Source organism: Chelonia mydas, chromosome 8 (assembly GCF_015237465.2).
Source record: "Chelonia mydas isolate rCheMyd1 chromosome 8, rCheMyd1.pri.v2, whole genome shotgun sequence".
Lineage (NCBI taxonomy): Eukaryota > Metazoa > Chordata > Testudines > Cheloniidae > Chelonia > Chelonia mydas.
In genome coordinates, this window is record NC_057854.1 from 97,644,375 (window position 1) to 97,666,379 (window position 22,005).

Genomic DNA, 22,005 nt, shown 5'->3' on the forward strand with positions numbered 1-22,005 from the left:
CAGAAAAAGCGAACGAGTTAGGTGGAATGGAGGTCTGGCGTTCTCTAAACCATCTCAACATTTTTTATCCAAATGTATCTAGAAATGGGATCCAAATGTATTTGAATTCATATAATTGTTCTCTGTGGTGATAAGATGGTCTTTCTTTGTCTACTAATTCAGAGAGGTCCAAAAGACTACAGCTGTAGTCTAAGCTCTTCCATTTTCGTAAAATTATGCACTTGATGATCACTGCAGCTCTCAAGAACCAAAGCTGGAGTTAAAACCAACTGAGCTGGTAAATAACCTCGAATATAATGTTCAGATGAGGTTTGGCTGCTAAAGCCAAGCACTGTTTTAACTCTTGTTCACCTTTATCCACAGCTGCCTGGCAGTTGGACAGTCCCATAGCGTATGCGTATGGACCAGGGTTCCTTTTTTCTTTGTTACAGCACCAGCAAATGTCAGAGAATAAGGCCTTTATCTCGGGCAATGTCTGCGGCACCCAGTACATTTTGAACACAATATTTTGTTGTATCAAGCATAGCCTGAGATCCTCAGAAGGATTTTTAACATTATATGCTCTGCCATTGGGGTTCTTTTAAGGGCTGTGATAAATCCCCTTCAAATGCTTTCACAAAGAACTCAAGGCTAAAAATGTCCCTCTTCATTAATCACTTATTATACATAGGGGACATGGGCCTGGGGAGTTTATGAAGCATTTCTATGGTTCCAAGTAATGTTGGGGCCTTTGGCAATCCTAGACCATCTTGACCTAATTAATATGTTAGCAAGTGTTTTAATTATAAGTACTGCACTCCACTGAGGGAGGCAGGTCAGAACATTGCTTTAGCATTAGAAAAGGGACAAAGCCCTCATCACTGACTGGTTGGGAAATCTATATGATACCCCTACTCAGCTAGTTCTTCCAAATCACAGGTTTGTTTCCAGTTTTGCAAGCCTGGGTTGCCCAAAATAGGTGCTTTTGCATGATGGTGAGGATGAGATTTGCTAGAACAGAACAGACCCTTTGCACAGCCACACTGTAGTCACCTTGTTGTTCTCTATTGGATGAAAAGAGGACCAAGGAGACTCACAGAGGGAATTGGATGCATTAATACGCATTTGATTTCCACCCACTTGGGTGTAGGCCTTGCTAGAGCCCTAGACATGGCTAACAGTATGAACTAAAGGCTATGAATTAAGGTAGGCCTTGTTAAACTAGTAATACTAGGTGTCAGCTAACCAAGTAACCACATTCCAGACCTGAGAGGGTGGTACAGAGACACACACAGTTGACCTAAAATCATGACTGGTGTGGAGAAAGTAAATAAGGAAGTGTTATTTACTCCTTCTCATAACACAAGAACTAGGGGTCACCAAATGAAATTAATAGGCAGCACGTTTAAAACAAACAAAAGGAAGTATTTTTTTACACAATGCACAGTCAACCTGTGTAACTCCTTGCCAGAGGATGTTGTGAAGGTCAACACTATAACAGGGTTAAAAAAAGAACTAGATAAATTAATGGAGGATAGGTCCATTAATGGCTTTTAGCCAGGATGGGGAGGGATGGTGTTCCTAGCCTCTTCCAGAAGCTGGGAATGGGAGACAAGGGAATGGATCACTTGACGATTACCTGTTCTGTTCATTCCCTCTGGGGCACCTGGAATTGGCCACTGTCGGAAGACAGGATACTGGGCTAGATGGACCTTTGGTCTGACCCAGTATGGCCATTCTTATGTTCTTACGTTCACAGTTTTCAAGGAATTGTGTAAACAAATGCCTAAGAGATGGTACAAAAACACACCAACCCCTCATAAAGATAAAAAGGGGATGACAGGATAATGGATGAGGATGGTTTGTTCAAACTAGCAGGTACAAGGTGTAAGGGTGGTAACTAACAACATCTGGAATGTAATAGGGAAATTGTTTGTATCAGTGTGTAAAAGGAAAAGTTATAAGAGATGCATCTTTGTACCAACTTAGGGGACAGCATTATGTTATGTTGATTAAGCTGCTACCTTGTTGTGGGCATACATGTGTTAGCGTATTTGTAACCATTGAGCCAGGGCACTAGTACTGTGCTTTGTCAGCCATAAACCTGGCCAAGCACCTTCGCCATTGAACCGAGCCCGAGGTCTTTCTTTATGGGTAACATCGAGGTCTGCTGCATCAACACGCTGCACTCTCTGCTAGTGCAGCTAATGCCAGCTCTCCAAGAACAGCTGCACTGACAGCAATGGGTACAAGGGTGTTAGCATGCTGGAACCAGTTTGCCATCTGTGACTTGATAAAAACATAACGGTAATTTTGTGGGTCTGGGAGACCAAATTCCCCCTTTCCTATAGGGAGATGGAGTTTTTAAAATGATAGTCATGGACACTGATCAGAGTCTCACCGGAAAGCTCTGATAATGCTATTAAATTTTCTAAAATAAGACAGAGTCAAAGGAACTTAGGCAGAATTTTCATTTTTATTTTTAACCCTTTCTAACAGGCTTAGGGAGAGAAGATGCCACCTATTTGTGCCACTAGTTCTTTGAGAGAGAGTACAGGATCTAAATTTGTCTTCACTAGGTTAATGTTTCTTGGTATGTTTGTATCTAGGTACTTAATTGCATCAATTTGCCTATGGAAATTCCACTGAAAGAAAGTCCAGTACATGAAAACTGGGAGATTTCCAATAGTTCCACTTTTCCCACAGTTTAGTTTGGAACCAGAGATTGATTCAAATTTTTGAATTAATGATAAGAGGGCTGGAATTGTGGTTTCTGGCTTGGTCATATAAAAAAGGGGAATCATCTGTATACAACATCAACTTATACCCTAGGGAGTCGAGTCGTATGCCTTGGCTATCTAGATGAGCCCACATAGTTATGGCTATGGGCTCAAGAGCCAAATCAAAATGTAATGGGCACAGTGGGCATCCTTGCCTAGTACCCCTGAAAAGGCTGAATTTATCTCTGGTCACATTGGTGGTTATCATGCGAGATCTTTGGTAAGAATGTAACAGAGTCTGAAACGAAACACAGGTCCAAATGCAGCTTTTTGTACAGTATAAAATATATCTCTAGTGCCCCCATCAAAAGCCTTTTCTTCATCTGAGGCTAAAATGGCTGGTGGTTTAGGGTCATTGTATTTCACTGCTATAATGTCAGTGTTGTCAAAGGTTCAGAGCCATGACGGCCTCTGACAAACCCAACTTGATTTGGATGCATGACAGAGCACAAAACCTTCTCCAGTCTCATTGCCAGAACTTTTGCCAGTACTTTGACCTCACTATCCACGTTCATGTACGCAGGAACCGAGTTTATAGAAGATGTCAGGGTGGGAAAAGGGGCTGAAGATGTTGAAGGGGAGGAATACAGGTGGCCGGAGATGAGACAATAATGGGAGAGAGACTAGGGAAGTAGAGGCGGGAGGAAGAGGAGCCTGGGCATGGAGGGAGGGGATAGGGGAGAGGAAGCTAGAGGAGGTGGGGAAAGGGACAAGAAGGGGCAAGGTGAGGGATGGAAAGTAACAGGTGATAGGGAGAGGAGTCCATGTATGTTAGCAATCTGCATGGGTCCTCTGTGGAGTACAGCTGCATTGATCAGCTCCTGGGCACGTTTCCATGATATGTTGTGGGGAGACCATCTTGGAGGGACATTTCACGCTTGCAGCACATGGAATGTCAAGCTACTGGGCTTTGAGGACCCCCAGTGGCAAGATGTGGTGACACAGTAGGGTTGCCAGGAGTCCAGTTTTTGACCAGAATGTCCGATCGAAAACGGACGCTGGCAGCTCTGGTCAGCATCGCTGACTGGGCCTTTAAAAGTCCAGTCAATGGCGCAGCAGTGCTAAGGCAGGCTCCCTATCTGCCATGGCTCTGCATGGCTCCCAGAAGCAGCAATATGTCCCGCATCCGGGTCCTATGTGTAGGGGCAGCCAGGGGGCTCAGCACGTTGTCCCTGCCCCAAGAGCCACTCCTGCAGCTCCAGTTGGACGGGAAACACAGCCAATGGAAGCTGCGGGGGCAGCACCTGCAAATGGGGTAGTGCACAGAGCTGCCTGGCCACGCATCCGCGTAGGAGACGAGTGGGGACATGCTGCTGCTTCCGGGAGCTGCCTGGGGTAAGCGCCACCCGGAGCCTGCACCCCGACTCCCTCCCGCAACTCCCTACCCCAGCCCTAATCTTTCTCCCGCCCTCCGAACCCATCGGTCCCAGCTTGGAGCACCCTCCTACACACCAAACCCCTCATTCCCAGCCCCACCCCATAGTCTGCACCCCGAGCCACAGAACCTGGGTTAGCCCTGAAAGACATTCAGAGCTAACAGATTACTACACCTATGTCACCTTTTGGAACCATAGACTATAACTCATTTGTGTATATATGCTTGCCTGCTTTAACCTTTTAATAACTCTCATTTCTTTTCTTCGTTAATTCTATACTTAGATAGTTTACTATAGAATGGTCTATAAGTGTTGTCTTTGGCATTAGATCTAAGGTACAAATTGACCTTGGGTAAGTGATTGGTCCTTTGGGACTGAGAGTAACCTGAATTTTTTGTGATCTTTGTTGTATAACAATCATTTCTCACACAGTCCAACTTACTTTGGTGGCAAGATAGGCTGGAATGCCCAAGTCACGGTATATGACTCTGTGGTGATATTGTTATAGTGTTTTAGGAATTTACGCTTGTGGCTGGGTTGGTAAAAATCTAATTATAGAACATACAACCAGTTTGGGATCTCTGTCCTGCTTCTTGACCGTCTGCCCTGAGGTTGCCACTCATGGTCGTGAGCCACTCCACACAGCACGACAGCATAAGGTTAAAGACAATTCTCAGCCTACCTATATCAGGGACTACTCCTGAAAATTGGTAGCAATGGTTCAGTGAGAAGTAGAGTTCCGCATCACTGAACAAGCCTTGTGACTTTAAAGTTTGACACATTCTTCTAATTCGCAAATCCCAGTTTAAGGAGGGATAAAGACAATTGTCATGCAATAATCAGAGGTAGAAGTAGCTGTCATAAATATAAAGGGAAGGGTAACCACCTTTCTGAAAACAGTGCTATAAAATCCCTTCTGGCCAGAGGCAAAACCCTTTCACCTGTAAAGGGTTAAGAAGCTAAGGTAACCTCGCTGGCACCTGACCCAACATGACCAATAAGGGGACAAGATACTTTCAAATCTGGAGCGGGGGAGGCAAAGGGTGCTGTCTGTCTGTGTGATGCTTTTGCCGGGAACAGATCAGAAATGCAAGCCTTCTCCTGTTAAATTAGTAAGTAATCTAGCTAGAAAATGCATTAGATTTTCTTTTGTTTAATGGCTGGTAAAATAAGCTGTGCTGGAGGGAATGTATATTCCTGTTTTTGTATCTTTTTGTAACTTAAGGTTTTGCCTAGAGGGATTCTCTATGTTTTGAATCTGATTACCCTGTAAGGTATTTACCATCCTGATTTTACAGAGGTTATTCTTTTACCTTTTCTTTAATTAAAATTCTTCTTTTAAAAACCTGATTGATTTTTCATTGTTCTTAAGATCCAAGGGTTTGGGTCTGTGTTCACCTGTACAAATTGGTGAGGATTCTTATCAAGCCTTCCCCAGGAAAGGGGGTGTAGGGCTTTGGGGAATATTTTGGGGGAAGACATCTCCAAGTGGTCTCTTTCCCTGTTCTTTGTTTAAAACGCTTGGTGGTGGCAGCACACTGTTCAAGAACAAGGCAAAGTTTGTACCTTGGGGAAGTTTTTAACCTAAGCTGGTAAGAATGAGCTTAGGGGGTCTTTCATGCAGGTCCCCACGTCTGTATCCTAGAGTTCAGAGTGGGGAAGGAACCTTGACAGTAGCCTTGTTAGACTGTTAGTAATCTGTGGAAGACAGTAGTGCTTTCACCAAAAAGCTAATGGAAGATATTGTGTTTTCTGTTTCCTTGCTCTGCATACATTATTCAATCTGATATATTGAAACTGCTTGCAAATATGAGGAAATATATGTCAGATGATTCAAGCCTTCCATGTACAAGCTGATGTTTTTCCACTATTGTTCCATTTTAAATCAGTGCCTGAAAGTTACTTTTAAATCCTTTGCATCCTTTGGAGGATTTATGTAGGCTGTCAGGGAACCACCAACGTTAAAGAAACAAAATAATGCCTGCTTTGAAAGGAATCCTAAAAATCCAAGAGAAATTTTACTATTGCTGTTAAATATTCAAATACAATTGTTGAATGAAGATATTAGCAGGTGGTTTTGGAATCTCCATATCTGTTTGACATGAGTTTCCTAAAGGCAGTTGTTTTTACAAGTATTCTGAAAAATCAGCAAGGCGGATTGACTTCTATGTTACTAAATATACTCCAATGTGAATCCAGTTTATAGAAGGCCAAAGCCTGTACCCAGACATGCAGCCTCAGTGCCTGGACTATGTGTTGGACACTGCATTGGGAAAGGGAAAGAATCCTTCCTTTAAGGCCGTAGTGAGGATCAGGACTGAATCAGGATGCCAAGTGGGTGCAGTTTCTCTCCGCAGAGAAGAATTGATGGAGGATCTGCAATCGTACAAGGATCCATTTTACCTTTTGTGGCTAGTTGCAAGGAGTTTCCGGGAAGCAGCACTCCATGATGCAGGGGGTCTATGGAACTACTGAATGCGGTCTCCAAATCCTGTCCTCATGTTTTGAAGAAGTTTCACTGATTTGGTCCTGGCTGCTTAGGAGGGTTAGGATTTCACCCATAGAAAATGGATAAGGAAGAACTGTGAGTAGGGCTGTAAGATTCTTTCCAAATTTTGTTTAATATCGGTCCCTGAATGTGTCTGTGCAATCCAATTTATTTGCATCTGCAATTTCAAATAAGATTTACATTTGATTATCTTGTTTCTTCCATGGTTGAAATCTCATTCTGAAGCTACAGGTGAGGTTTTGATTCAGGTTCATACCCCTTTTCATGGGGCCACCCTGTGTCCAACACTGATGGAAGAACAGAATTCTGATCTCAGGGAAACAAATTTTCCCATGTAAAATGTTTTTAACATTTGAGAGACAAAATATTAAATGCTACTGAGAGAGTTCCCAAAAGTTGGGAGAATAATTGGAGAGGTATATAAGCCTCTGCTAAAAATACACAGCTAAAACAAACAAACAAATCCCTCATCTAAAAATCTTCTAAAACCAGAATATAATGATGTGGACAAAAATTAATATAAGACAGTTCTCCAGTAACTGTGAACTACAAAAGTTTTTAGGTGTTATTGCACTGCCTGCTTGTCAGATAGGCATAGATGGACTGGCAGTCGGAGAAATTTCCCCATGCCAGCTTTTCCAGCTAGATCTGAGAAATCACAACTAAAATGCAGTCTCTCTGTGAGGAACCAAACGAATATATAGTGTGCTGAGTGTGGCTATTGCTTCTCATCAAATAGGATAGAGACATGGGAGAAATATCATGTAGCTTCATCATATGGTGTTTCCCATGTAACTTATCCGAGCATACCAGGCTCAGACTGAAAGTATACTTGCAGTAGATTTGTGGGCATAGACAATGTTTGAGTCTCCAAACTACTACTCCAAACAGGGTTCAACCTTGAACTCAGGATGATTTTAAATAAGTTTTCTGTTCAAGTAAGACAGTTTACACTGTTCTAAATATAACCTACAGTACACAAACTATTTGGAAGCCAAGTCAGACATCATAAATGACCAGTCTGAGCAAAATTGTTGGGAAAACGTTGATATATTGCATTCATTTGTAGGTGTATTTATAGAATGTTTTCTCCTCTAAAAATTAGGTAGAGCGAGACTGTTTGTCCCTGTTCCCTGGTGAGTGTTAGTGAAGCATATTTGTTAACTCAGTTTGACACACAATATATTCTGATATTTATGGTGCCTTATGCTATGGTATTTCTGGCAAAGTATCTTACGATATTTTATTTAATGTTTGTGAAGTTTTTTGATTGCTTCCCCATAGAGCTTTCTCTTATTGACAGCCAGCTTTATGCTCTCAGATGGAGATAGAGCTGAAAAAGGAGGATTTTGTACATCAACATTTTTTCTAAATTGTTTAAAAAATAGTAGTACAATGCTCAATTGGCTAGAAATTCCTTGAGTTTCTTCTACTCTTCTTTGTTGGAGTGTGGGCACGTCTTTCTCAGTTTGAGATTACAAGTTTGATTGATAAAGTTTGACACGCTATACTTAAACTTCGGTAAGGCATTTGACTTAGTCCTGCATGACATTCTGCTTCAAACCCCCACTCTCCAAAATAGCACTATACAAAACCAGTGTAGCCCATGTATCAAATAAACTAAAACTGGTTAAGTCATAGATCTCAGAAAGTAATGGTAATTGGTGAATTATCATTCTTTGGTGGTGGTTGTAATGGGGTCCTGCAGGGATCTGTGTGTGATCCAAATCCTCTCCAATATCTTTATCAGTGATCTGGAAGAAAATGTATTCTCATTGCTGGTCAAGTTTGCAGATGACAAAAAACTTGGTGAAGTGGTAAATAATGATGGGGACAGTTATACTAACTGATCTGGATCACTGTGGGTTCATTTGACCACTTTAATACAGCCAAATGCAAGGTCATACATCTAAGGACAAAGAATTTGGGTCATATTTACAAGATGGGGGACTGTATCCTGGAATACAGTGACACTGAGAAGGATTTAGGGAAGTACTTTAAGGTAGTAGAGGGCCAGAAAACCCACAAAAAAACCTTTGGTGGGCTGGGGGGGTCTGTGAGATTGGGGGGATGGTTTCCCGATGTGAGGGAGGGGCATTTGGGTCCTGCCCCTGTGGTCTGTTGAAGAGCAAAGCTGCCAAGCATGCACCTTGCAGTGGTGATGCCTGATGCACAGAATGAGCATGGCTCCCTGCTCCAGACCATTGGTTTTTGCCACAGCATCATGTGACATGCATCCACATGCAGGCTGGGTCTCCCACTGCAACAAGACACCCCATCCCCTTCCTGGCTCTGATGCAGCTAGAATGCCTGCTCAGAGCTGGACTGTGGGAGGCCACATAAACAGATCTGGTGGATCAAATGTGGCCCCTGGGTGCCAGTTGTCCAGCCCTAACATTGGGGTTATGGTAGATAACCAACTGAAATGAGCTCCAAGTGTGATGCTATAGCTAAGAGGGCAAACACAATCATTGGATGTATAAATAGGGGAATATCAAGTAGGTGTAGGGTGTAGTATTACCTTTGAATATGGTATTAATGAACCATTACTGGAATATCATGCCCAGTTCTGGTGTCCACTCTTCAAAAAGGATGTTGACAAATGGGAAAAGACTAAGAGATGAGTCGCAAGAATGATTCATGGTCTGAAACATATGCCTTATCGGGAAAGACTTTAAAAGCTCAGCCTAATTAGTTTATCCAAGAGAAGGTTGAGAGATGACTTGATCATGGTCTACAAGTTGCTGCATGGAAAAAGATTTCTGATAGTAGACTGTTCTTTAATCTAAGAGGAAAAGGCATAACAAGAACAGATATCTGGAAGCTGAAGCTAGAGAAATTTATACAAGAAATAAGGTGCACGTTTTTAACAATGAGGTTAATTAATCATTGGAACAACTCACTGACGGAGATCATGGAATCTCTGTCACTTGAAGTCTTAAATCAAGACTGGATGCCTTCCTAAAAGATAAGTTATAGATCAAACAGATATTATGGGCTTTATGCATAAGTGAGTGGATGAGGTTCTGTGGCCTGTGTTGTGCAGGTCAGACCAGACGATGATAATATTCCCTTCTGGCCTTAAAATCTATTAATCTATTACAATTACAGTCCTTGCATTCTTCTCAGCCTAGAGACTGTTTCCTCCTAGCATTTCTAGGACACAAGGTATCTCAGAGGGACAGGGAAGAGAAGGACCATGGTCCCACCACCAATCCTTCTGTACCAGCCAGCACCGGTATAAGAGATTTTGCAAAAGACAGACTCCATGTCAGGACACCCTTATTTGACACAGGTCCTCCTTGTCCTCAGGTAATATCTTTAGCTGCTGTGCCGTGATGGTGCACTGAATTGCTGCTTCTGACCAACAGCCTTAGTGCTACACTTATTGGATACCTGCACTATGTAAAGGCCCCAACAGGAAGCGGAGTAACAGTCCATTGCCTGCTGGTTGCTGCCAAGTCTGCCTTGCCTTGCTGCTTTGCCTGACCCTACCTTGTTGGTCTGCTGCCTTGTCTTGCTGTCTCACCTGACCTCACCTCCCTTGGATTAGATCTTCTGGCCACTGACCTCTGTAAGAACTCCAACCATTGCCCTGAACTGCCTCTGATACTGACTGACCTCCTGGCGACCCAACCATCCATACACACTTGACGACCGCTCTGGACTGCCCCCTAGCCTGCTTTCACCATTGCGCATTACACTCGATCTATGCAATCTGTGAGGTTGTGATGGTGGGGTTTTAGGAGGTTGTCAAAAGTAAACGAACAGCAAGAGGTTTACCTCACTGATTCTGCTTAGGTGATGTGGCTTTCCAGAGGCTTCTGTCTTTTGCTCCATTTTATTTTTTCTTTACAATATTTCTTCTTACAAATTATAAATCAGTTCAGCTGGAACTGCCAGTGCTGTGCTGCCAATACTCAGTTTTATTGATTCTATGATGGAATATTATCTACTTCACTGAAGGTTTTGCAGAGCTGTTTTTCATCCAGTGATAGATGTCGGCAAACCGTCCTTTGGAATTTTAACTTGTCTGACAGTTGCTACAGTGTGCAATCACTCTTTTAAAAATAACAATTTTGCAAACCATTTGTTTGGTAGAATAGGACTCTTCTTTTCTTTTGGTCATTTTATTGGAGCTTTAGTCAGCTTTCAAATTAGAACAAACTGTATGCAGATGGGGGAAGAGATTATTTTGGTATTTAAGGATATAAAAAGTACACCTGAATTTGGCATTTAAAAATGGGGGCAGAGCGGGGAAGAGGACAGGAACTTTCCTTATGTTCCAGTCATTAAGCCCACTGCTTTACTGGACTTCTAGCACCTGTTTCTTTTCTCCTTCCTGCTTTCCCCATTCCCCCTTTCCTGGTGATTGCTGTCCGTCGTTTCTATTCTCCCATCTTTTGTGGCTGATTTTCAGTCCCACAGTATAACTGGGAGTATAATGAATAAAATTAAGAAATTGAAATTTAGGCTCCCCGAAAAACAAATACAGGAAAATCTTCCTAGCAGTGATATAGAATATTAGTGTGTGAAATAGTCTCCCAAGGGAAGTAGTAGAAGCCCCATCTTTTGAGCAAATTCAAACTGGACTGCATAGAGCCCTGAAGAGTATGCAGTAGGGAGCAAAGTCAGGAGTCTGAACAATGGGAATGGCTAGATACTGGGTTTTGACAGGCTAAGAAGGACTTGCTTTTCAAACCTTGGGTCAAGAGAATTGATGAAGTGAACTTATGTGTGTTTGGGCCTTATACCGTGCAATGGATAAGCACATGACTTAATTAAATTGGTAATTTTTTAAAAAAAAAGCAGACTGTGACTGATTGGACCCCCCATCTGAGATGCCACCTGATGTGCTGGGGTCTCACTGAGCTTGCCCGTTCCACCAGCCTAGGCTTCCTCACCCTCCCTTTGCTCTGCCAGGTCCTCAAGCCTTCTCTAGCACACACACAGACATACAGGTAAGGCCACACCCAGCTACAGACACAGATTGAAATCAGCACTGTGTGGGAAGAATCAGATCAGGGATTTACTCAGCACTCATAGCGCAAGCTCATAAAAATTCTCCCTCTCGCTCAATGTGGAGAGAGATATGCACAACCTTCCTCCATCTGCCCCCAAGTATGAATTGCACAAACTGGGTTTTGAAATGAACAAGAAATAAGTTTATTAACTACAAAAGGTAAATTTTAAGTGATTATAAGGGATAGCAAACAAAACAAAGCAAATTACCGAGCAAATAAAACAAAACACGCAAACTAGGCTTAATACACTCAAGAAACAGGTTACAAAATGTAATTTCTCACCGTCAATGTTGCTTTAGGCAAGATGTAGAGTTTCTGTAGCTTAGATTTCCAGTTATTTCTCTTTATAGACTAGACCCCTGTCTCAACCTGGACTCAAGCCTGCCTTTCCCTCCAGGTATTTATAGCAGTCTTCCTTCCTGGGCAGACAATGGAGGAGAGTCAAGATTAACCCCTCACAAGTCTTAAAAAGGATTTACCTAAAGCAGGAATCCTTTGTTTGATCCCCATCCCCCTACAGTGGAAAAGTACCAGCAAGTTAAGACATTGTCCAGTACCAGGTGACACAGTCACCTGACCCTGCTGTGTCAATGCAGTAAACTTCTCAGGAATGAGTGAGATTAGCATTTTCAAAGTTCTACTGTTCTCTTCCTAATGGCCTGAGCAGGCTGATGGCCTGCTCTCTGGTAGGTGTTTCCCAAGTACACACACAGTTGTAATTGTTACATAGTCAATATTCCTAACTTTAGGTACAGAAATGATACATGCATAAAATAATACATGCATAAAAATTGGATAATCACATTCAGTAAATCATAACCTTTCCAATGATATCTCATTATCTTGCATAAAACATATCTTAGTTATGCCATATTCATATCATAAGCATATTTCTATGAAGAATATGGGGGCACAAGGTGACACAGACATCCTGTAGTAAAGGTTGTACTATGTTTTACATATTTATAGTGTAATTGTAATTAAATGAATTAGTGTTAATAAGGTTACATTTTGATACCGTGAGCATTTTCTAAGTTTAAAAGGGGAAGATCGTTCTTTGTATCAGTTTACTGTATACCACTTTACAAATGCAATATACTATACTTTAAAAGTTTTTATCTTTAAACAAGAAGCTGCCCCTCCTTTTTTATCATCAAGCAAGAGGCAGCAAGGTGTGATGGAGTATCAGGGTTTCTTTAGATTTGAATTCTGCTGTGATCTAAATATGGATTCCATAGATTTATATCTGCTGGTGGATTCTAGCAGATGTGCATACACTGGAGGGCATACAGAGAACAGTTATAAAAATGATTGCGGCGGAAGAGATTGATATATGTAAGCAAATTTAAAAGATGCTTTCGAAAAATTATTATAGAATGAACAACAAAGGATATTTTTCATCTAGGCTTTTTGGGCCATTGTTCAGCATTTTATAGAAATTAATATCTTTGCTTTACAATTATGCAGCCTGGTTCAAAAAGTCTATAGGAATGTTAGCTTTCTCTCATGTTCTATAGATTTTTTTAAGGAAATATCTATATAATCTTATTCCATTTTTACAGAACCTGAGTGATTTAATCCCTAATAAATAATATAGAACTTTTTAATAAGGAAATAAATGAATAGCACAAAACAAACTAATACCCCAACCCTGCAATTGATGGCACGCCAGTGAAAGGTTGTGCCTACATGTACAATTGACTTCAGTTGGGTTCTGAATGGCTGCATGTTCTCACAGTAAGATCAGGGCCTAAGGCGTACCTGTGTATATTTGGATTTCTCTAATAACCATTTATTTGATGGGCCAAATACCAAGGGAGATAAATTGCTTAAAGTGGCATAGGAAGCCTAACTAAGAGAAATAAAATGAAATTAAGTCAAAGAAAAATTAGGTTGAATATCAGGGGGGAATATTCTAGTGTGTGGGGGGGGTCTTTTAGAGTGTAGTGGAATAGCCTTCAGAGAAAACTGGTAGAAGCTATATTACTTGGGTCATTTAGAACTGAAATGGATGCAGGAGAAATAAATATATTGACAGGAAAATCCTGCAGTGGACTGAGTCAGGGGTGGAGAAATTAGGGACATAGAAGTTTTAGTGGGTATATTCCTGTCTCTAAAGATTGTACAGTTCTGGCTTGATGACTTGAATACATAGACTCATAGAAATGTAGGACTGGAAGGGGCTTTGATAAGTCCTCTAGTCCAGTCCTCTGCACTGAGTCAGGACTAAGTATTTCTAGACCATCCCTGACAGGTGTTTGTCTAACCTGCTCTTAAAAACCTCCAGTGATGGAGATTCCACAACCTCCTTAGGTCATTTGTTCCAGGGTTTAATTACTAGGGCTGTCAAGCGATTAAAAAAATTAATCGTGATTAATCACACTGTTAAACAATAATAGAATACCATATTTAAATATTTTTGGATTTTTTTACATTTTCAAATATATTGATTTCAATTACAACACAGAATACAAAGTGTACGGTTCTCACTTTATATTTATTTTTGATTACAAATATTTGCACTGTAAAAAACAAAAGAAATATAATTTTTAATTCACCTAATACAAGTACTGTAGTGCAATCTCTTTATCATGAAAGTTGAATTTATAAATGTGGAATTATATATATAAAAAACTGCATTCAAAAATAAAACAATGTAAAACTTTAGAGCCTACAAGTCCACTCAGTCCTACTTCAGCCACTCACTCAGAGAACCAAGTTTGGTTACAATTTGCAGGAGATAATACTGCAAGAAAATCAGCCTTCCGCTGGTGACATCTGACTCAGATGATGAAAATGAACATGCTCTGCTTTGGATTGTTATCAAGCAGATCCCTGTCATCAGCATGGAAGCATGTCCTCCGGAATGGTGGCTAAAGCATGAAAGGGCATATGAATGTTTAGCATATCTGGCACGTAAATATCTTGCAATGCCGGCTACAAAAGTGCCATGTGAACGCCTGTTCTCACTTTCAGGTGACATTATAAATAAGAAGAAGGCAGCAGTATCTCCCATAAATATAAACAAACTGGTTTGTCTTAGCGATTGGCTGAACAAGAAGTAGGACTGAGTGAACTTGTAGGCTCTAACGTTTTACATTGTTTTGTTTTTGAGTGCAGTTATGTAACAAAAAAATGTACATTTGTAAGTTACACTTTCACGATAGAGATTGCACTACAGTACTTGTATGAGGTGAATTGAAAAATACTATTTCTTTTGTTTATCATTTTCACACTGCAAATATTTGTAATCAAAAATAATATAACATGAGCATTGTACACTTTGTATTCTGTGTTGTAATAGAAATCAATATATTTGAAAATTTAGAAAAATATCCAAAAATATTGAATACATTTCAATTGGTATTCTATTGTTTAACAGTGTGATTAATTGTGATTAATGTTTTTAATCACAGTTAATTTTTTTGAGTTAATCACGTGAGTTAACTGCAATTAATCAACAGCCCTATTAATTACACTTATAGTTAGGAAATTTCCTAATGTCTAACCTAATTCTCCCTTGCTGAGATTTTAAGCCCATTGCTTCTTGTCCTATTATCAGTGGATAAGGAGAACAATTTATCACCCTCCTTTTTATAACAACCTTTTATGTACTTGAGGACTGTTATGTCTCCCTTTAGTCTTCTCTTCTTTAGACTAAACAAAGTCAATTTTTAAAATCTTTTCTTGTTGGCATGTTTTCTAGATCTTTAATCACTTCTGTTGCTTTCTGCTGGACTTCCTCCAGTTTGTCCACATTTTCCCCAAAGTGTGGTGCCAGAAGTGGACCCAGTACTCCAGTTGAGGCCTTATCAGTGCTGAGGATAGTGGAAGAATTACCTTTTGTGTATTACTTACAACACTTCTGCTAATACATCCCAGGATGATGTTGCTATTTTTGCAACAGTATTACATTCATGACTCATATTTAGTTTGTGATCCGTTACAATGCCCACATCATTTTCTGCAGTACTCCTTTCTAGGCAGCCATTTCCCATTTTGTATTTGTAAAATTGATTATTTCCTTCCTAAGTGGAGTACTTTGTCTTTGTCCTTTATTGAATTTCATCCTATTTATTTCAGATCATTTCTCCAGTTTGTCAAGATCATTTTGAATTCTAATCCTGTCCTCCAAAATGCTGGAAACCCCTCCCAACCTGTATCATTTGCAAACCTTATAAGTCTGCTGTTTGTGCCATTATCCAAATTATTTATGAAGATATTGAATAGAACTGGACCTAGGGTGGGTCTCTATGTGATATGCCCTTCCAGCATGACTGTGAACTATTGATAACTACTCTCTGAGTATGGTTTTTCAACTAATTGTGCACCCACCTTACAGTCAGTTTGTCTAGATTTCCTTAGTTTACTTATGAGAAGGTCATGTGTCATAGTATCAAAATCCTCACGGAATTCGAGATATATCATATCTAAGGCTATGTTATAGTCACAGGTATTTTTAGTAAAAGTCATGGACAGGTAACAGGCAGTAAACAAAAATTTATGGCCTGTGACCTGTCCATGACTTTTACTAAAAATACCCGTGACTAAAACTTGGGGGGTGGGCGCTGCCTGGGGGCCCTGCAGGTGCTGGGGGAAGGTGGCAGTGTGTGGCCCGGCAACACTAGGCCACGCCTCTGCCTAGCAGCTGAGCAAGGAAAATGTCATCGCTTCTGGGGATCCCCTTAGGTAAGCGCCTCCCAGAGCCCGCTTCACCCCGGCCGGGGCCCCAACCCCCTGCCCCCTCCCACACTCAAACTCTGCTGCTGGGGGAGAGGGGGTCGTGGTGGCCCAAGACTGCCCCAGCAGCAGCTGGTGGGACTGGTGCAGGGGCTGCCTGAGCTGCCCCTGAGCCAGGCACGCCAGCTGCTGCAGAAGATCCTGGAAAGTCACGGAATCCGTGACTTCCGTGACAAACTTGCAGCCTTAATCATATCTACTGATTCCCACCCTTTGATAAGAGTCTGAGCTCCACTTTTCAGCATAAACTAGTTTCAAGATATAGCTTTCCTGCATATTTGCCTAAGTGTTGTGTGCTTTTACATCAGTACATCAAAGGCTTGTCTACATACTGCCATCCTTTACATCATCACTGATTTTTTTTTTCCTGTTGCCTGTGTTTGTGGCTGGTGCTGGGCTGGGGTGAAAGGGCACACTGCTGTCATTTCCCTCTACTTGTGCACTTGATTATAATGATTTCTCAGACTCTTATTAGTTGCATTATTTTGCATAACGTCATGATCTTCTTTCCTGTGATTCACACCATGCAATATTTGGCCTAGTTAACTAACTACACATTTCCTAACCCATTATGCACTGATAAGATTCATGCAAATTCTGGTCATGAGTGCATGATGATTCATTCAATGAACAATCCATGCTCTGATTTGGATTTTGACTGCAATTACATGCACTTGCCTAAATCTTGTTCTATTGATTTTCACAGTGCATTTTGGCTGGACAACTGGGGTCAATGATTTGCTAAACTGCGCTTTAAAAAAATAGAATTATGATCTGAGGAGTAAAGCGTTAGTGCAAATGAAAATAGGGGACTTACATTGACCAAACCTTGAACCTAATTGCAGATCCTGATTCTGTGAAGAGTTGAAATGTTGTGTTGAGGGTACTCTGCATCTCACAGGATTGTGCCCTTCGTATCCCCAAAAACATGTGCGGTCTGTACAGATTGCTAACAAATTCAGGGAGTTTTTGTGTCCTCAGCTGTACATTAATTGGCTCCCTGTTGTTCATTAACATACTTTTCCTCTCTAACCTGAACGCATACTTGCACCATGGCTAAGAGCTTGGGGTTAAAGGCTGGCACTGATGGCAAGACTCCCTTTGATGTCAGTGGGGCTGCAGTTTCACCCCTGGAGTCTTGGAAAGGCCCACAGTGTAACTTAACCAATGAGATGATAAAGAAAAACATGAATAGTTTTGCAACGCTGTGTGTGCCATGGAGCTTAGCTACATGTTGTTCCACTCTGTGGGTGTGCAAAAAAGGGATGAGATATCTTGGCTGGTGGCTCAGAGAACTACATAGACCCACTAAACCATAAAGACACAGAATCATAAAACTGGACGGGACCTCGACAGGTCATCTAGTCCAGTTCCCTGCACTCACTGCAGGACTAAGTATTATCTAGACCATCCCTGACAGGTGTTTGTCTGACCTGCTCTTAAAAATCTCCAGTGATGGAGATTCCACCACCTCCCTAGGCAATTTATTCCAGTGCTTAACCACCCTGACAGTTAGGAAGTTTTTCCTAATGTCCAACCTAAACCACCCTTGCTGCAATTTAAGCCCATTGCTTCTCGTCCTATCCTCAGAAGTTAAGAACAACAATTTTTGTTCCTCCTCCTTGTAACAACCTTTTACATACTTGAAAACCATTATCATGTCCCTTCTCAGTTTTCTCTTTTCCAGACCAAACAAACCCAATTTTTTCAATCTTCCCTCATAGGTCATGTTTTCTAGACCTTTAGTCATTTTTGTTGCTCTTCTCTGGACTCTCTCCAATTTGTCCACATCTTTCCTGAAATGTGGCACCCAGAACTGGACACAATACTCCAGTTGAGGCCTAATCAGAGCAGAGTAGAGCAGAAGAATTACTTCTTGTGTCTTGCTTACAACACTCCTGCTAATACATCCCAGAAGGATGTTCACTTTTTTTGGAACAGCGTTACACTGTTTACTCATGATTAGTTTGTGGTCCATTATGACCCCCAGATCCCTTTCCGCAGTATTCCTTCCTAGGCAGTTATTTCCCATTTTGTTTGTGTGCAACTGGTTGTTCCTTCCTAAATGAAGTGCTTTGCATTTGTCCTTATTGAATATCATCCTATTTGCTTCAGATCATTTCTTCAGTTTGTTCAGATCATTTTGAATTTTAATCCTATCCTCCAAAGCACTTGCAACCCCTTCCAACTTAGTATTGTCCGCAAACTTTGTAAGTTTACTCTGTATGCCGGTATCTAAATCATTGATGAAGATATTGAACAGAACTGGACCCAGAACTGATCCTTGTGGGACCCCACTTGTTATGCCCTTCCAGCATGACTGTGAACCACTGATAACTACTCTCTGGGAATGGTTTTCCAACCAGTTTTGCATCCACCTTATAGTAGCTCCATCTAGCTTGCATTTCCCTAGTTTGTTGATGAAAAGGTCACGTGAGACAGTATCAAAAGCTTTACTAAAGTCAAGATATACCACATCTACCGCTTCCCCCCATCCACAAGGCTTGTTACCCTGTGAAAGAAAGCTACCAGGTTGGTTTGACACAATTTGTTTTTGACAAAGCCATGCTGACTGTTACGTATCAACTTCATTATCTTCTAGATGTTTGCAAATTGATTGCTTAATTATTTGATCCATTATCTTTCCAGGTACAGAAGTTAAGCTGACTGGTCTGTAATTCCCTGAGTTGTCCTTATTTCCCTTTTAATAGATGGGTACTATATTTTCCCTTTTCCAGTCTTCTGGAATCTCTCCCGTCTTCCATGACTTTGCAAAGATAAAGACACGTATAAAGGAGCAGTAGCCTGTAGCTGCTAATCCTGCTAATATCCTGCTGCCATGGCCAACTTTGCAATAGATGCTAGTGCAGCTTAGTTCTGAGGATTCCATCCCTCCACTCCACATCTGTTGTGGCCAAGTGTCCAGCTTGTGTACTCCAGTGGCATGCTCCTTTCCAGTATTTCATTCTGTTAACTGAGTCTAACAGCATTCTCTTCTTTTTCATAAAAAACAACCAAAATCTTTGTAACCAGGAAGAAAATGAATGAGTGAAAGGTTATTTGTAGTCATGCTGTGACACTGAATTGCTCTTTAGCATAAACTATAAACAGTTATTTTCTCCCAATCCGTTTTATAATTATTCTGATATAGTTTGTCATACATTATCCCTCTGAAATACGTGCTCATTTGAAAGAAGGTTTATTTATTTATTTTTAAAATGCCCCCTTTTCATTACTTTTTTAGGACACAAGATAACACATCAGATAGTCAAGAAACACATAGGCAGCTTTTGACTGTCTTTTTATATTTACTTGCACTATGTGAGATAAATCTAATCTGAGGAACTCTCTCCAGCAATAAATGATTTATTATCTGAGTGAGAATGTGTTAGTGAAACAAAGATAAGGAGTTCTTATAATAATATATATCAGCTATAATTATATACATTGGTCTGTATTTGTTATGTGCTGCATTTTATTTTTTATTACTTAAATTGCTGGAGGATTCTCTGCTCCTTGAAGTCTTTAAACCATGATTTGAGGACTTCAATAGCTCAGACATAGGTGAGAGGTTTTTCGCAGGAGTGGGTGGGTGAGATTCTGTGGCCTGCGTTGTGCAGGAGGTCAGACTAGATGATCATAATGGTCCCTTATGACCTTAGTGTCTATGAATCTATGAATCTACTATACATTTTTGGGGTTTACTTTTTAACTTTAACTCATTAATGACTCACACATTTTTAAAAACGAAAAATACTTTTCTAAATACACTGATAGGCATAAAATGTTAAGATGGTATCTAAAATATTGCAGTTATTGTAGTTTAGGAAATTCTAACGTCTTTGGGATTTTTTAAAATTTCAACCATTGTATAGTCACATATATAACGATCCCTTGATAATCTGATTTGTAGGAAATGCATTTGGGGGCATGGGGGAAGTGTTTTTCCAATTATTCATTAAATGTGGAAATCCATCATCTAAGCTTAAAACTGTGATTCGCTAGGCATATTGAAATACACTTGATCATGCAAAATGCTGAATTACACTCAAATCTCTTTGAAGTCAGTGGGGATTGAGGAAGTTTAGTGCCTTACAAGACTGGATCCTTTATATGATAATCACACCCACCCATTTAATTTTGTATTCTTTCTTAGTTACCTGTTGGCTGTAGAGCTGGTTGAAATTTTTTTGCATGAAAAATTTTCCCATCAGAAGATATGGTTTAGTTGAAATCAGAACTTCTGTTGAGAAAATGTTGATTTTGTTTACCTGTTTTGATTTGCTGATCAGGAGAACTGAAATGAAAAAAAACTTCGAGTCAGCATTTTGAAGTGAAACGTTTTTCATTTTGAAATGTTGATTTAAAATTAAAAATATCACTTGAACATGTTCAATTGTTTTGATGGACAATATCAACATTTTTTATTTTGACGTTTCCAATTTGAAACTCTGGAATTTTTTTGTTCTGCAAAATTTTTCAATATTTAAACTTTTTGTTCCAATTGGTAACAAAGTCATTTCAAAATGGTGACATTTCTCATGGGATGAAAATTCTGTTTTCTGTACAGCTGTATCTGGTTCTGCCTTGCCCTGCTCTGGCAGTGCAAATCAGCATTAAAGAAACCTGGAGGGTTGTAGAGTTGTTGTAGCAGTGCTGTGAAACCCCTGTCTCATATTCCCAAATTGGGATAGTTCTTGGCCCAAGAAGGGGTGTGGCCTGAGTATTTCTAGACTCCGGCAATTTTCAGCCCCCACAAACCCTGCCGCCTCTGGGGTCATGGGCATAAATTAGAGTAGAGTATAGGTGAAATTCTGTCCCTAATGAAGTCAGTAAAATTTTGCCATTGACTTCAATGGGGTTGGAATTTTACTCTGTATCGGGACACCTTTGTCACTTCTGTTGAACACTGGCAATAAAGAGGAATTGAGATAAATTCTGGGGGTTGGGAGGTGAATACCTGTTTGAGGACATGGACAAAAACTACAGTTTTACTCCAATCACATTATTATGGCTGGCATCATCTGAAGGCGCTATTACAGTCTTCCAAGTTCTTTTTCTTAGCATGCAAGCAAATGCTCTGTCTTGGAAAAAAATACTGCGATGTTAGCATCTGTGTTATACAGGGTCCTATGCAGAGGTAGTGGTTTTTGGAGAGGGAGCTGTGTGAGCAGCAGGAAAGTTTCCTTTCTGCATTGATGTCTGACTAGAGTAATTTCTTGGGAGCAGAGTTGGAGTCTGGGAGCCAGGCTTTGATGTTGGCCTAAGATTCCTGAGAGAGAGATTTCCCTGCATGCTGTTTAACCATCATGTTTCAGGACTGGTATATATTTATGCAAATAAGACAAGAATGAATCCAGACTCTGTCTCTCTGATTTTTCTTCCACTGGGATGTAGACTTGCCAGGCTCCAGACATCTGTTCCTTCTTGGTGGAGGGGTGATGATGGTGCTGTCAGAACCATTGTTGGAGGAAGGGGTAACAATATCTATCAAGCACATAATTGTTATTCACAAGTGCAATCTTTTTGAGATGTGAAGATGACCCAGGAGGCAGTGTGATAATTTTTGGAACATAGTGCATACTGCATATTAATAT

The 22,005-nt window shown here is 40.6% G+C and overlaps 1 protein-coding gene and 1 long non-coding RNA gene across 3 annotated transcripts in view; both read left to right on the plus strand.

The window, feature by feature from the left end:
* Nucleotides 1–22,005, plus strand: part of LOC102939366 (AGBL carboxypeptidase 4) — a 1,380,179-nt gene that overhangs the window by 535,394 nt on the left and 822,780 nt on the right. The window lies entirely within an intron of this gene.
* LOC122466813 lies at nt 1,863–9,543 on the plus strand. Its single transcript, XR_006292651.1, has 3 exons — nt 1,863–1,872; nt 7,173–7,179; nt 9,458–9,543. It is a non-coding gene; the product is annotated as an uncharacterized LOC122466813 (long non-coding RNA).